Genomic DNA, 18,139 nt, shown 5'->3' on the forward strand with positions numbered 1-18,139 from the left:
TGATTCACGAGTGCCTTGGTCGTGCTATCATAACAAAAATATTTGGAAAAATACAAAACCAGTTATATTCTAGTCATACCAACTATAAACCGAAACACATATCGTATTTATCATTCACTGTTCAGTTACAGGTATCCAAATCGTTCCTGCTGCGTTTAAGTAGTGGATTATTTATTGAAATTTGTTTTTTAATACTTCCATTTGGTCTTTAATAGTTAATTACTGGATGCGGTTTCCGCATTTCTTTAAATTGCTTGATTGTTATTTCATTTTTGAAGGAACATGCAATAAATTACTGGATTGTGCAAATACATACATTTTTCAGCTTGAAAATTACCCAGGAAATTATTTTCTCTAATAACTCTATTACCTCAAATTCTATATATTTACGAGTAGAATTATTTTGTGTGCCGCTTTTATATGTGCGTACAAAAAACTCTTGAACATTTATATACGTGTATGAAATATAAATTACTCTGTTACAGGATAATTGACGATCCTATGTAAATACACTGAAGCAGTTCATAATTTGAAAACAATCAGACCATCCAGCAATCATTTGTTGTAAATTCTCCTGTATATTAAAATCGTTGTGATGGTTTTTGTTTTCTTCAAGTGATTAATCTTCAAGAAAGGCCTTGAAAGGGTAGGAACTCAATTCAACCGTTTATAGCCGTTTTTCAAGCAGTTAGCGAATCCAATATTGTTTGATGAAAAGACCATAATTGCAATGCTCTTCTCGACGCGCGTTTTGCTCAATCAAGTTTGCGTCTTCAGGACATGAAGACTAGTGTTATCCAAAACGATGCTGATGAGGTGATAATTCAAGTGTCTTTTCCAAAAATTCGGAGTAAACCATTGATACTGATACTGTAACAGTGAATGATCAAAGATGCTGTTTCCCACATCCTGAGATATTAAGAAAACATCATGTATAAACCCTCAACCTCCAGAGATGAACAGTTTGATTAGGCTTCTTAAAGAAGGCAATCCCACCAGACCAGTAGTCCAAACGGTAAGTCTTCATTAGAAAAAACCATAATGTCATAAGACTCAAGGACAAGAGATCTTTTAAATGGAACATACTGTATGCAGCTCTCCCAGGTATTTGTTGTCGGTATCAAATTTGGCGCTCTGTAACTCTCTCATTACAGCAATTAATGATTAGTCAGTTCAAATATTTGTGATTAAGTTGTGTTTGAATTGGGTGGCATATTAAAACAGTATCGTATTCATAATGAGTTCTAGTGCAGTGCTCTGGCGGATACTACCATTAAACATGTTTTCTCTTAGCGGTAATGTGCTTTTTATATGCGGTAAGTGATGAAAGTGAAAAAAAATCAATGTAGTGGAAGTTTTCGTCTCAGCCAGAAATTTTTGTATGGAAAAGAATAGTTTTAGATTGGGTTTCGATAAATTTTTTCACAGAAAAAGTTAAAACAGTGTTTATGAAAATCTATCACAGTTTAACGAGCAACTTTGAATGGTACATATCCCATATTGTTGAATTGATTCTTAATCTATTCGGGGAGTAGCAATTTTCATTATTTGTTGCTATATTCTGCATATAAAGTTTTTTGTTTGTCTTGCAAAACCAAGATACAACCTCAAAACATTGAGGAAACAAATACATGATTTCCTGTAACATAAATTTATGAATCATCGTGTGTACCTACAATATCTGACGTCATCAACTTATTATACTCGTACACCAGATTCTCAACGAAGGTTTAACTAATTAACTTGGTGTCATCAAGATAGTTTTTGGGAGAGAAAAAATTTTGGCTTTCTACTTCTCCATCTTTATACAAAAAAAATGGGTTTCAAAAAAAGAAAAAAAGCAATCAATTTCAGAAAATTAACTCTATACAAAGATGTGTAGATCTTGCAAAGAAGTAACTTTCAGACACAAACTGAAAGAAAAAGCCCTCACGAGACATGATATGAACAACTACTTTCATATAAACATTAAATCACACAAATAAAAATACTTTCGAAAAAAATATTTTTATATGAACACTGAGTTATACAAAAAACATTTTAATCTATTCGGTTTGTATTTCAAACATTCGTTATGGAATTGAATCAGATATCACCCTTGGGACTGCTACACAATATAGTAAATGAAAGAGGTAACATTTCACTTACATGGAACATTGTTATCTTCACTGGTGGACATCTGATATTTCAGAATAAGACACTTGCCTTATTGCCTCTCCAGCACCAAACTGGATGACATTTAAAGATGAAGCACTCAATTCATTCATGAAATTACGAATTCATGTCACGAATGAGTTGAATCTACTCATGTCATTGATGGCAGTACTTATGACATTCATTCGCTTATTTGATTAAATCCCAGCAATGGAAATCTTGTTTAAATTGAAAAGGGTATTTTTTCAGTAAAGAGATTAATTCTTGGGAAAGGTTTTGACTTTCTACCTCTCATTTTTTATACAAAAAAATGTGAGAATCTGGTAACGGCAATGAAAAATATATCCAATACTCAAACAAAAATCTACAACCAACTATGCCAAGTATAATTACAAACCAAGTATAATTACAACACTCACTTAATAAATAAGTCAAAAAATAAAACAAATGCAACTTTGCAACTTGGAAAATAGTTAAACCAACTACAAGTAAATACCCTTCTTCAACAACGAATATAACACTTGAAATAAATGATGATTGACCAATGACCCAGAAATAGTTTCTAATCAATTCAAACACTATTTTGAAAATATTCCACGCCTTTTAATCAACAGAACAAACAAACTCATTCAAAAAACGCTGAAAAATAGGTATCCCAAAACATTCTTCTTTATTCCAGCAACTGAATCAGAAATCTTAAACATTATCCTAAATCTAAAGAGCTCCCACTCACAGGAAGATGATCATATAACAACATATCTAATAAAAAAGTGTGCAAATCTGTTAACGCAACCATTAACGTATCTATTAAAATGTTCTCTTGAAGACGGTACTTTTCCATTATGCCTCGATTCACAAATCGGGAAAAATCACAGATGTTCAAAATTTCAGACCAATTGCGCTATTGAGTCCCTTTGCAAAGGTTTTTGAAAAATATGTTGCCAATGGAATAACAGAATTCATGAATAGATTTGATTTAATGAACTCGAATCAATATGGGTTCCAAAAAGGCAATCAACCTCTAATGCAAGATGACGCTTGTAAAAAGACTTTCGGAGGAGTTAGACAAAGGAAACAAAGTGGTTTGCACCTTTTTGGATACAAGCAAGGCATTTGATCTTGTCAACCATGAAATTCTGTAAACTTTAAACTAGAACTGTACGGTTCCATAGGAGTGGTACATGATTGGCTAAGAAGTTATCTGACAAACAGGATGCAGTATGTTCAAACAATCACACTTCGTTGAAAACTATAAACGATGTAGGGTTTCCCCAGAGTTCTGTTTTAAGTCTTCTGTTATATCTGATATACGTGAATGACATTTCTAATAAAGTTGTATAATGTATGCAGACGACACCTGCCTCATAGCTTCAGGGAGCAATGTAGAGCAAAGTCTTGAAGTCCAATGAAGAAATCAAAATATCTGAGAAATGGTTCTCTTCAAATGGATCAGTTTCGAACATGGAGAAGACAACGTTCATTAGATTCAGTCACTCAAATAATAAACTCTACCACAGATTGTTGCTAAAATCTAACGGCAGATCTATCACTCAAGCACCTTCTACGAAGTTCCTTGGGCTGCATGTGAATGAACGTTGTACATGGACTACCCATCTAAATGAAGTGTGCAAAAAACTTGCTCCCAAGTGTTATCCCCTGTACCAACTCAGGAAGACGTCGAAAAATCTGTATTGATGGTGATATATTTTGCACACTTTCAGTCGGTAATGACATATGAAATCATAGTATGGATAGTATCACAGGAGGACGATAGGTACTCAAACTCCAGAAAAGAGCAGTTAGAAATATCGTTGGAGTGGCCAGGAGTGTGAGCTGTAAGGATATTTTTGTACAGCTGAAAATCCTGACTATGCCAAAACAGAGCTAGCGTCATTCAGAGCGCTGGGAAACAGTAGATATCACACAAGAAATGCAGCAATCCTGAAAGTGCCGAATCATCGTCTCCAAAAAAACAGAACGTTGCCCAAAATATATGGCAATAACCCAATTTAATCATCTACCAAACTGCTACAAAGATCTTCCTTTGAATAAATTCAAAATAGTAATCAAAAATATCTTATTAAAAAAAGCGTACTACTCTATAAGTGAGTATTTGGGAGACACATATTTAGCAGATTTTATATTTTATGTATGTATGCATATTTTTCATATTTTATATTTTATCAAATCATTTGTTTTTATTACTTTTAGATGTTTTTATGTATGATCTGTAATCTGTTTATACGTTAAGTCTCTTATTTGTATAATCGAAAATTCGCGTGGACAAACTGTTCCTGACACATGACTTGTTCTGTATTCTGTAAGAAATAGTAATAAAAACCAAATACAAATAATTAACCACCAATACCACCAATATTATATTGAGTCCTTTTACATGCTTTCATGCACTTAGTTACAACAATAACTATATTAATTATATCGACTACAATTTGTGTGTAAAATGTTTTTATTATTACTTTATCTTATAATTATTTCTTTTCAGACTTATACTGTACTATACTGACTCGGTCTATATTATGTTAGACATAATCTGAAGAACTAATGAACTTTTTTTTTATTACCGAAGTATGTGCTGCTCAGGCCCTATCACCCGAAGCCCGATACATTCGGGAGGGCGCGCCAGCATTATCAACCAATGACTACTCCCCCACACCGTGGGGTAAATGATCATTGGGTCCGAGAATCATGTGCCCTGAGCAAGCGCAGTGAGCCAAGAATGACAGCCTTCTGCATCTGTTCGGCTGAGATTTCTGCCTTAGTGCGGCAAGCCGGTATGATTTCAAGATTCGAGAGTAGAGAGGGCAGCATTCCACCAAGGACTCCAATAATCAGACCAACCATCTTATCAGAGTGATCTGGATAGAGTCTGCGGAGTTCGAAGAGAAAATCCCGATATTTTATCCGTTTCTCCTCCTCTTTTCGAACGATATTAGTCTCGCTAGGAGCTGAAAACTTCACGACAAATATCGTCTTGCTCTGGTGGTCGAGAAGGACTACATCATGCTTATTAGCTTGTATAAGCCTGAGGGTGGGAAACGAATAGTTCCAATAAATTCAAAACCGGTGTCTTGTCAATACCGTAAGAGTGCCGTAGATGGTAATTCAGCACTCCAAGAGCCGCAGTATGTCGATGGATATAGGCCGAGACCGCATATGCTGGACATGCTGATAGTAAGTGCATTAGAGTCTCGAGCGCCTCGCGGCAGGCCCTGTATCTTGTGTCAGGAACCTCTATACCCATCACGCGACTGCGGAAGACTATGGTGTTGAAGACACAAACACATGACTGGCAAGCCATGATGAACTCCTCAGTTTCTACTTCAGCCCACTTGACCGAGGAAAGCAAAAGGCAGGCGTTTTGATAAGCCAAAGTCTATTATTATTTTTATCATTATTATTATAAGTTTTCTTTTTTTGATTTTGGACAACGGAACTTATGTCATAGAACTTTTCGGTTATCTTCTTTTTAGGTTTTTCATTTCCAGTTTTTCTCGAAAATTACAGAATTACAAGGCATCTCTCAATTTATCATCAATGGCAACTTTTTCATCGCAGTTCATAGGGTACCCATATGATACAGTTCAAAAGTTGAGGCAAAAACCAAAGATAATATGAAAAATCAAACAATGTGTCACATATAAAACAATTCTACTTTATCTACTCATTTATCTTTACTTTTCAACGAATGCCACATCATGTTTGTCAAAACATTCAGCCACTAATTAATTAAGATGGATGATGACCAAGTATTCTGAGCTGGCATATTCAGCTTTTATTGCTCCTTCAGTTTCTCAAAGCTTCACTGCGTGTCTTACCTCATTATGATTTTCATATTATTTTGATATTCGACTTTTCATTGAGTTTCATTACCGTTTGAAATGTTCTCATCAAAGAATTCCTTCCTTTGGTGAGGTCTGATCCAATTAGGACTTAATGAAAAATATCCAACTTGACAACTCTTTTTTGTCGTAAATATATCAATACTGGGATTCATTTGCTTCAGTATCTTTCACACAAATTATTTTTTTCTTTATTTACAGGTTTCGGAATCTTTTCTTGATATTTGTTTCACGAATTGATACAGTACGTCATGAAAAGTTGATGGTGTATCTGAATCACCTGATACATTAATAGCAGCGAATTTACAACAGTTACCTGAATCAATATCGTGGGTTTTTCATAATTTCATGTGATTTTTCTCTTAAAATTTTGCAGCCAGTTTTATGAAATGATATAATGAGTTTTAGTGATGATTATTTTTGCCAAAACTTCGAAATGTTTTGCTAGAAACCAGTCAATATCATCAGATGACTCTACTCCTAATGGAGCTAATTTATTTAGCGAAACGCACGTCAAGAGATAGAATTTTTGTTCTAGTGTAAAAAAAGTGTTTTCAATAAATATACTCGTTTTGAAAAAACAAAAAAAAGAGTAGTACCCCATCAACTTGCATTCATTCCCAATGCTTTGAAAGTACATTACGTGGAATCTCTGTTCAAATATTGCGAAAAACTAATATTCTTTAGACAATGCCCTAAACAATATATTCTCTTGGAGTTGAGCCAGTGCACAATGTACACAACAATGAAATTATAATTAATTTAAGTATAGTTATAATTTACGATTCTTCATTTGAGAGCAATAAAGAAATAATCTTTATTACTTCTATGAACTAATAAAGATGTAACACTATTTTAGTCTGTTTTTCTTAGTCTGACCCAGTTTTCAAGGAACATTTTTGCAAACCATATGGTTTGAATCCTAAATTCTATTCATCTGATGTATAATTCAGATAGTTGCAGCTCTGAGTGGCCTGCCTATTTGAAAAGGGTTTTTAATTGTCAATTTGTTGGCATTTGTTTAAATCCGACCAGACCTAACCTAACCTCAACTGATTAAGAAAGAATTATAACTCGCAAATATCAGATTCACATCATTGATTTGCGAATGGAAAAATTCATTGTGTAGATTGTACGTCGATATTGTTGATTGACGTTAAAATTAATTTCCCTCAAATGTGTTCTTCGGTTCAAAACTAATATCTTACAGAGTTTCAATTTTATTTGAGAATCAGTTCGATAGAAATGAAAATATGGTTTTCAAATTTTGAATTTGACTATTAATTTTTTCATGAGCTACTACTATATGTATAATGAGAAACTGTGATAACGGTGGTGTACGAGTAGACTAGTTCCACAAAATATTACGAGGTCTGATAAAAGAATAAGGTGAATGTTCAAATTTCGCAGACGTACATTCGATTAGCGACTTTTTTATATGTGGGTACACTCACTTGGAAGTGTTTTGCTTGATCGGCAATTTTCTGCTATCGAAAAAAAGGATCAAAGAATTTGCATCAAACTTTGTGTAAAAATGGAATAACATGCTCAACAACACTTGAAATGTTGACAGTGACATACGGTGATTGTACTCTGGGTCAGAAAAATATTTACAATTGGTACAAACTCTTCACAGAAGTTACTGAGGATGTCGGCATATGTCATACAATTTTTTGTAAATTTTGGGCATGAAGCGTGTGGCAGCGAAGTTTGTTCAAGAATGGGGAATGTTCCTCCTGACGAAAATCAAGTGGTTTTTCATAAAAGAGATCTGAAACAACGCATTTTAAACTTATCATTTCAACCTGTTTCTTTAAAAAATTATTTAAATAATTAAAAGAGGAAGGGATTAAAGGGATTCGTTTCTATTTTACCGTTTGGCAACATCGGTTATAACCAATAAAGGGCAATGAATCTGTTACCTGTATGAGACAAACAAAGATGACATATTTCTGAGGCGTGCTGTTTGTTTACTTATGTTCCGAATTCCGAGACATTCTGTGACATATGACATTTTGTGCACCTAACCTATCTTCCTCTATATAAATAAATAACAAAACAACTGTTGTTCATGTGGCTTGTGGAGGTGGTATTGAACTATAATTTATATTTTGCCTTAATTGTTGATTTATAAAGATAATTTTTTTCTTTTCTCAAGTAGAATAACTAGGTACATATAAATTATTTCAACTTAATATAGGCGCTGTTGCCAATATGTGAATTAGAAACAAATCCCTTCAAAAATCAAAACCAACATTTGAAACATCAATTTGAATACTTTTCGAAGTGAATTTGAAAAACTCATGAATTAAACTCAACTTCATTTTGTTCAACTTGCATTTGCTGTAATAACCAATTGAGGATAATTCCCCATAGTAGTTGTTTACAGCTGATTCTCGGCCTCCCCCACCACTATGACGTATTAATTGCTTTTTTTATTGGTTGTTGTTTGGTGAAGTTTTTTTGTTGTGCAGTGAAGTCAAGGCGTTGTGACCTTGAAGTGTCTGGTGCATGGATCGTTCAGATTTTTTTTTCATATGAGATTTTGTGTGTTTATGTGTGTGTGTGTGTAGGAGAATGCAGGTACAGGGTTTCATCATGTGCTTGTTTGTCTATGTACAAACATACGTCTGCATACTTCGAAGATCCTCCAAGTAATAAATGCTCCATCGGTGTTAGGGCACCAAGTTAGTAGTGGAGTGATGTCACAGCAATAACCGTTCAACGGCTAGAGAGCGACATGTTCACTCCACGACGTGTGGCAGAGTAATGCGTATTCATCGGTCTGCCCTCACCTCTCCCGAAGCGATGAAGGTTCGCTCTAGCCCCGCTATCGATGGTGACACAACGGCAGCCAAGGACCGTTTGCCTAGCGTCTACCCTCTCCGAGACCGCAACGACCACTGCTTGCTCGTACCGGCAACTGTTATCGCATCAAGTTGGGAGATGGGCTTGGCTGTGACGTCAGGCATCTCTAGTGGATAGCAACTAGCAATGTGAATCTTTCACGGTTTCATGGTGGGGGTGACTCACACTGTTTAATATAAAAGAAATGCCTGGCACACTATGAAATCAGTAGACGAATATATCTGCAGCAGTTAGCAATTGGTAGAGTGTTATTCAGTTCGTAATAGAAGGAAGACGGTGAGTGTATTTGTCTGTTGGAAATTGTTTATATTTTCGTATATATTTTCATCATGTCCGTTTCAAAAGTAGACTTGAATAAAATTAATAATTTGATTGTACAGGAGGTTGAAATAGTAGAGCAAAAGGCCTTATCATCATTGCCAATTGATGAAGTGTTCATAATTAAAATATGTCAACTTATTCTACACGATTTGGTAAATCAATTTTATTAACTTTGCAAGATGTGAGCAATGATAAATTATTTAAAACATGGCTACCAAAACGTATTTCGTTGCAATTCAGTGATGACGATATATCTTGTATCAACTCATCAGGTGGTAAATATACGATGATGTATTTAGGACAGAGCCAACAAAGTTTTGCTGGCATGAAAACGCGATCTCTAGTCAAATTCAATATAATTGAATAATAATAGTAATAATTTATAGTGAATTTCTTTAGGTCATAGCTTACGAAGTTTTTTTGGTGTGAAAACGCTAACTCTAGTCAAATTCAATATGATTGAATAATAATAGTAATTATAATGAATTTCTTATTGTTATTTATATTCATATATTAGATGATAATAATTATATGGAAATATAAACATTACTAACTTAGTTGAATACACTCACTTTGTAACTACAAGTAAAATGGGAATGTGAGTATTATATCACTGAAAAATTGGAGGTTGCTTATTGTTTTTTTTATTCAATTTCAGTTCCACCATTTAAAGATGTGGATGCAGTACGCAAGTCAAGATTGGGTCAATGTTGTAGATCTCAAATCATCGGTTCAACATTTGTCGTCTAAATTGAAGGTGTTGGGTGATGGAGCCGAACATGCAAGCAATTATGATATGAGTGTATGCTATGATGAAAAACAAATCGAATTATGCCTTCGTGATGCTGAGAACTATTGGAGTGGTGCAGAAGTTTGTAACAAATTTTTGGATAATGAATTGGAATTGTGGCAACTTTGTGATGTTATGATTGAACTGAACCTAAGAAGATTCCTGTATAGCCTCCAACCATACTTGCCAGAATGGATTATTCATCACTTTGAATTGAATGATGAAAATCGAGAGGAAATTGAAGATGGTCGCGAAAATGATGATTATGAGGAAGAAGTTATTTTAGATAGTCTGTATGTTCCTGTAAATCATAAATAATGTCAAATAAAAAACTTTGTATTATTTTCATGTTTTATTTATTTAAATCTCATGAAATACAATAGAAAATGATTACAAAACAATAAATATGATATAAAATACAATACATGATATAAGTCAGTTACAAATAAAAAAAAAGATCATGAAACAGTACATGATAGAGTGAAAAAAAAAAGTGTCAATATCTGCTATGAACTGAACCATCCAATGCATTGTATGTTAAAACTGTATCATGCAAAATTAATGCATATACTTTAGTGTTGTCTGGAAACTTGGTCTTCCTCGTCTCAAACTCAATCTTTATATCAATAGTTGATGATTTTGTTGCATTCGGTTGATGAGAACAATCGATGACGAATAGTGGATTCTCTCTAAATTGTCCAATGTCCATCAGAGGTTCACTCATATCTTTATCATAATAACTTCGCTGGAAACTCTCAAAAGCATAATAAGCAGGAGCATCAAGTTTTTTATCGAAATTCAAATTCCAACGCTCATATGGATAAACTTCAGAATTCAAGTATACTCGAATACTATTGATATCAGCAGTTGTGAATTTTGTAATATCCTGTGTTCTATCTTCAGATGTGGTAGTACTTTGGAATGCGATGATGACAAAACGAGGAGTTTCCAATGCGTTAGTTGTTTTGATGGCCCATATGTCTGAAGAAGTCCCACGTAATGATGGTAGTTCATAGAGGTCCCACATACGATACGCCAACTTGATTTTGGCATTCAGACCGCTTTTGTTTATTCTACTCAAAAGTTTGAGCTTGTGTTTATCATCTGGTACAATATGTCTTATTTTCCATTCGATTTTATTTATTTCAATCAGCATCACAACCTCACCTATATATGAGTTTTTGAATGATCGAGCGATAATCAAAATCAATTCCTGTTTGGCATTCAAGATACTTTTGTTGTAATCTTCAGCAAAACCCATCAAATATTTCAGTGGTAGTTTTCCACTAAAAACATGACTGTTTGTATCCAAGATATCTTGCTTCAATTGTGAAAGTCCCCAACCAGATGTCAATAATGTGTTAGCATGAGATTGTCCAAATGATATCATGGTTTTCATTGTAGATGTTATCCCAGGTTTTCTAACAACAGCCACTTGTTCACCACCCATTTCATAACGAATTTCGTCAAAGAGAAATGCAATTGCATTATTCGAGAGATAGCATGTTTTCGCTACATCTTTGGGGGTGAATTTACCTTCTATGTAAATGAAGCTCTCGGCAATATCTAGTATAACATCTTGATTATTGATTGCAATTCTGATTTCATCCGAATTCCTGAATAGCGGTGATCCATAGGGCTTATATGTGTGCTCATGTAAACTTATGAGAGAATGATCGAGCACTGGTTCATTGAATATATTCAACTTTTCATTGTTTGTTTCGAGCACCATTGTTATTTTCTCACTTTCAATCCAATCGATTTCAAAAATTTAAGATCACTCACAGACAGAGCGTTATGTGCTAACTGTTTAGCATACACTTGTGGAATGAGCTTCTTTTTATGCACACCTTTCTTTTTGATAGTGCAACTCGTTTGGGATTGTTCAATGCGATTTTGTCTATTATAAATGAAACCCATAACAACAGTTATTCGATTTTCTTCAATTCCAAAATAATGAAAATCTCTTCTTCACTTCCAAAATCGATAAGGTTATTTTTTTCATCCAAAATACGCACTGTAATGTTGTGAATCAATTGACGACCTTCTGGACTGACAGGCATATATATAATACTGTGTGGTTCTTTAGTAAGATTGTAGCCAGGTTCAACATCAATATCGAATGAGAAAAGAATGTGGGATTCTTCACCATTTATATATGAACCAGATATTATATTGCAATCTAAGCGGATAAGTCTCACAGTTGTAATGTTTATTGGTAATGATGATTCATGTATCTGATTTGGTGGAAATATTTCATGAGCGAACCCCATCATTTCTGCTATTGCATTTGGATGTGTCAGATCAATTTCATATTTGGATCGCATTTCACATTTGAATGTATTATTATTGGCGTGTAGATAGAAAATATCATCTGCAACGACATCATTTGGTTTTTTATCATGAAACAATCTGAACATGATATGTTTCTGTATGACGGCATTGATCTCTTCTATTTCATAAGCACCACATGGAATTTCAATTGTCAACTTTTGGGGTATCGATGAGTTGTCATTACTGATTCTAAAACTAACTAAGTTATTAGCTTCAGTTATATTATTGATTGTATTGCATCCATAGAATCCCAAAAGTCCTAATCCATAACGACTGTTCCTATCCAATTCAATTGGTGGAAAAAAATCCGCACTCAAGACACTTGTCCCGACAGCTTGTAGCTCGAACTTTCGTGACATGACTGATGAATATTTTGAAACACATTTCAATTTATTATTGTACACACAGCAACAGCACATTTGAGACAATTTACACTTTTGGAAGGTGTTGTATTGTAATAAGTATCATTTTTATTGATACCAATATTCACATCCTCTATATTACAAATACAACACATAGATTTCCGAGGTATAGGACCGTCATTAACATCCGATTCTGAATTTTGATCGTGGTGGTGGTGCTCATAACAATATCTATGTTTCATTATATCGATGTCATCTTGCAGATGCTTAGGCAACTTTTCCCAAACATATGCAATCTCATGTGCAACACATGCAAGTATCACTTCCTTAGGCATATTTGCAAGCATCACTTTATCCATTTTTTTCAAGGTACCATATTTTGAAAACATTCTAAGTGAAAACCCCATTCCCTTGATAGCCTCCCGATCCAGTTTTGGTGTTGAATCCATTTTTATTTGGAAAATTATTTAGAGAGAAACTGCAAGCACAAGTGACCACAGAGAACTGTATTAAATTTCTGTTGTCGATCATAGTTATATTTGATTTTTACATTCGAACATTTTCGAAAGAATCGAGTCAATTCCAATGGTGGGGGTAGATCTCCAAAACTATCGAAATATGTGACTTCTTTCCCACATTTTTTATATGCCACCCAATGTGTTCCTGGTCCACTTATTCCATCTAAATTAACAATAGCTGTCTCGTTTTGTTTTGGACCTGAAGATGGTAATCTATCACGCATAAAAACACCACGAAAATGTGGAATTTTCATTTTTTGTGCATAATAACTGAGATCGTGATCAGTAAGAGGCCTCTGAGGTAGGGGTTCAATTAGTTTTTTGTTTTGTTTGTGGCTTTGTATGGTTTTAAATATAGTCCTAAACCTTTACGGTATGGTTTGAGATATATTCCACTTCCGCGTTTGCCTAATGCTACAGCCTCCATGGTTTTATTGTGACGATTGGCTTCCATTAAAGCCGCTCTGCTGGCTTTTGCCGAATTCACGGCCTTGGTAATACCAGCAGCGGCTCCCGCCAAACTTCCTAGTGCGGATAGTCCAGCAAAAATTGGTATCAATGGTAAAAGTCCACCGATCTTGGGAACAGGAATTATGCGTGGTGTGCGGATTTTCTTCTTTCCACCGGCAGCTTTAAGGTATTTACGTGCCACCTGCAATGCCACAGTAATAGCTTTTTTGCTATTATTCGTCACAAATTGATTCCCACCAGCTTTCTTCAATACATTTCGCACTTTATGGACTATCCCAGCACCAAATGCAACTTTTTTAATTTTATTTTTCTTCGTTTGTTTCCTCTTACATTTTTTCTTATTGGTACTACAACCCATGCCCATATGTCTTTTCGCTTTCATAATGTTGGTGACAAGTAATGCAGCTGCTCTTTCCCCAATACTCGCGTCCTTCGATTTAACCCTATCCCAAGCGCTGTATTCAAGTTCTTTGTCGGCTAAATGTCTTGCTGCAAGATCGGATGGATGCTTAGAATATTGAATATCGTGTTTTTTGCATTCAATATCTAATTTATTGATTCCAGGGTCGTTACGAGCTAAACGTTGTTTCAATTTTGTACCCGGTCCACAGTATTGATAACCTCCGGGTAGATGTAATTCGAAAGGAAGTTTGTTTATTAAATCATTAACAAAACCACAACCTCTTTTAATTTTACGATCACTTTCAATACGTCCGTATCGTTTGATGGTACACATTGAAATGAATAAGCTAATAACATTTATATAGTCTCCAACCACGGCACGATGCGCATTGTAAAACAGAAAGAAAAGTTTGCTGTAGATAATCTAGATGAGAAATTTGGTTGTGGATTGAATGGACAAAGGGTATTCAGACATGGTCCACTACTTCCATCATCAGTTCGAGGACTCATTATAGGACCTTCAAATTGTGGAAAGACGAATGCAATGATATCACTATTAACACATCCACAAGGACTGAGATTTAGAAATGTGTATCTCTATTCGAAATCACTCAATCAACCTAAATATCAGTACTTGCGAAGTGTTTTGGAACCTATAAAAGGATTAGGTTTTTATACATTCAGCAATAATGCAGAAATAGTGGAACCCTCCGACGCTAAGCCTAATTCTGTTTTCATTTTCGATGATGTGATATGTGAAAAGCAAGATATTATTAGATCATATTTCTGTATGGGACGTCATAAGGATGTTGATTGTTTTTATCTAGCACAGACATATTCACGGGTACCCAAACAGTTAGTGCGTGACAATACCAATTTCATTTTAATGTTCAAACAAGATGAGACGAATTTACATCACATTTATTCAGATCATGTTTCACCCGATGTAACATTCAAACAATTCCAATTGATGTGTGTTAAATGCTGGGAGGACCAATATGGATTTCTAGTCATTGATAAGGATAGAAAAATAGATGAAGGTAGATATCGCAAAGGATTCGATAGTTTTATATACCCATGATCTTGTTTTTTACACTTATTCGATCACTGAATATTGTAGAGGTCACTTCATCAGCGAATTAGGCTATAATTTAAAAAAGGGCATTATGAATACAAAAAAAGATTCTGAAAATAAAAACAATGAAATGAATTTGAAACGTCAACTAGTAGAGACAACAGAAGCTGTCAGGCAGAAATTCAACTCTATCAAGAATGATAATATTGAAAATCGTACGACACTTGAAAGATTGTATGAGCCCATAATGAAACCATTGAATGTTTTATCATCAAACGCTACTTCTAAATCACCAGTGTTATCACCAAATCATGGAACTGTTCAATCTACTTCAAATTATCCCATGAGTACTCCAATAGGAAGAAAACAATCTTTTGCTAGTGTATCATCTGTGAATAGTGACACGAGCACACTTCAAGACGATATGAGAACAACTCTATTCGAAACACCATCATCGTCCCACATCGATTCCTCGGATCCTGACACCTCACCTGATATGAATGAAAGTGGTGAAGATGTTTTGATGAAACATTTGAATAATGTAAAATCTAGAAATCCAGCATATGATGGAACATTTGGCGTACGTATGGATCCTATTACACAAAAGCTGAAAATGGGAAGTCTAGTGGTGTATTTCAAAGATGGAAACATTTCATTTTGGGATGCTAATAAAGTGAAAAAATATGAATGCGCAGGTAGTCCAGAATTGTATGATATGATCTTTTTGAAGAATCCACGAGATGTTGATAATAAAGAAACTCGTCAAGTATATTCCAAAATATTGAAAATAACGAATGCTCCATATAAACAATATCATCAGAAGAATGGTTTTAAAATACAAATTCTAAAAAATTTCGTGAAGTTATCAAACCTCTATTAGACTCACGACAATATCCAATAAGAAGTAGAAGTAAAATTGGTGGAGCACTCAAACGAGTGAAAATGGAGAAAATATATAATTCTAAACCTGTGAATTATGTGTACTGGAATTCACCGAAAGAGTTAGTTGCTCGCCTACGATTATTGGTAGCTTCAAAGTCAGCTGGTCATACAGGACATGACAATGAAATAATTTCAATAATTGAAGAATTACGTGAAGAAGGTATAATATATTAACATATTCACATGTAATGATCACTGTCACATCATCATTCAATGCAGTAACATTATCACATTTTCTCTTTAATCATATTGAAATAGAATGACTAATGAAATAAGTGATGTCAAACGACAAGTTGTTAATGAATTACATAAACCTGCAAGACGTAATTTTCGTAGAAGAATAACCACCATCAAAGGTTTTGCAGATCTATGGCAAATAGATTTAGCTGAACTGCAACCTTATGCAAAAAGTAATGAAGGATACCGATATATACTTGTAGTGATAGATTGTTACTCCAAATATCTGTGGACTGTAGCAGTTAAAGATAAAACAGGTAGTACAGTAACTAATGCAATGAAACATGTACTGAAAGAAGCCAAATACTCCCCCAAACACATACAAAGCGATCAAGGGAAAGAATTTTTCAATAAAAGCTTCTCATCTCTCATGCGAGAATATAATATCAATCATTATTCAACATTTAGCACAAAGAAGGCAGCTATAGCAGAAAGAGTGATTCGTACAATAAAGGGGTGGCTCTATAAGGAATTTTCGATGAGAGGTCACCACAAATGGCTTGATATTCTTCCAACTATAACTAGTAGATATAACAATAAAGTTCATCGTACAATAGGTATGGCACCCATTAATGTTGATCCATCAACAAGATTGATATTCAAAGGTATCAATGGAGTTGGAAAAAAAACAAAGTAAACCCAAATTCCGATTGAATGATATTGTACGAATAAGCAAATACAAAAATATTTTTGAAAAGTCTTACACTGCGAACTTTACCACGGAACTCTTCAAGATTGTTAAAATCAATAAAACTTTTCCCACAACCTATAATCTTGAAGATATGAATGAACAACCTATTAGAGGATGTTTTTACGAAGAAGAGTTATTGCGAACCGAAAATCCTGATGTATATCTGATCGAGAAAGTGCTGAAGAAAAGGAAAAATAAAGTATATGTAAAGTGGTTAGGACTTCCTAGTGAACAGAATTCTTGGATTGATGAATCAAATATGCTTTAAATGTATCTAATAATGTATTTATGAATAAAGTAATGTTAAAGTTCATTATTGTTTTCATTTCAATTATATGTAAGTGAATTGAAAAAATATTGCAGCGGTAAACATTGCCCCAACCATTCGCAATGTTCTGTGTATACCAAACCAAATTAATTGTATACTCCATTCCCGCTTAAAATTTTTTTCAACTCACAATATTGAGAACACAATACCATTCCAAAACTAATCGCTGTCACTTTGAAATGCTTTCTCCAACTCTTTTCGCCAATTATCTCTCACTGATAATGCCGTCTCATAAAGTCGAGTCGACTCCTCAAGCTCTGCCTGTGCTTGCATTCTCGAACGTTGATTGAATTTGTCATCTTTCATGATTTTTGAACGTAGTTCATCTGCTTCTTTGCTCATGTTAGCCAATTCAATTTTCGCTAATGCAATCTTAGCATCTAATGCTTGAAGAGTGTCCTTATTGACACTAATAGCTTGCTCACTCTTTTCATGTTCAGCAATAGCCTTTTGCGCCTTTACAAGACGGCATTTCGCTTTCTTTTTCATATCTCCAAACCGAAGTAATGGAGTGAAAGAAGATAGCGATTCAGTCATCAAATCACCCTTCATTTCTTTGGGTTCACATTTTGTCTTCCTCTTCGATCTGTCACTTTTCGTTGTGGGCTTTTTCTCCTGCAAACCACTTTTCGATTGTTTTTTTTCTTTCAACTCAGTGACAATCGATGAAGATGCATTATTAACCTTCCTTTTGATAGTTCTGGATTTTTTATCAACACCAAGAGGGGGGGTAGATGAAGGGTGTTTGGATGATGATGATTGTGAAATGATTGGAGTTTCAACGAT

General features: G+C 34.5%; 1 long non-coding RNA gene across 1 annotated transcript in view; it reads left to right on the forward strand.

Moving 5' to 3' along the window:
• Positions 1-1,149: 1,149 nt before the first annotated feature.
• LOC141481706 (uncharacterized) overlaps positions 1,150-18,139 on the forward strand; it is a 30,163-nt gene continuing 13,173 nt past the window's right edge. Inside the window, exon 1 of the long non-coding RNA XR_012465114.1 lies at positions 1,150-1,316. This is a non-coding gene — a long non-coding RNA (uncharacterized lncRNA). The remainder of the gene's footprint in view (positions 1,317-18,139) is intronic.

This window comes from Leptinotarsa decemlineata, unplaced genomic scaffold, assembly GCF_025532065.1.
Source record: "Leptinotarsa decemlineata unplaced genomic scaffold, Ldec_3_MD MMD2_tig00000505_RagTag_RagTag, whole genome shotgun sequence".
In the NCBI taxonomy this organism is placed as follows: Eukaryota; Metazoa; Arthropoda; class Insecta; order Coleoptera; family Chrysomelidae; genus Leptinotarsa; species Leptinotarsa decemlineata.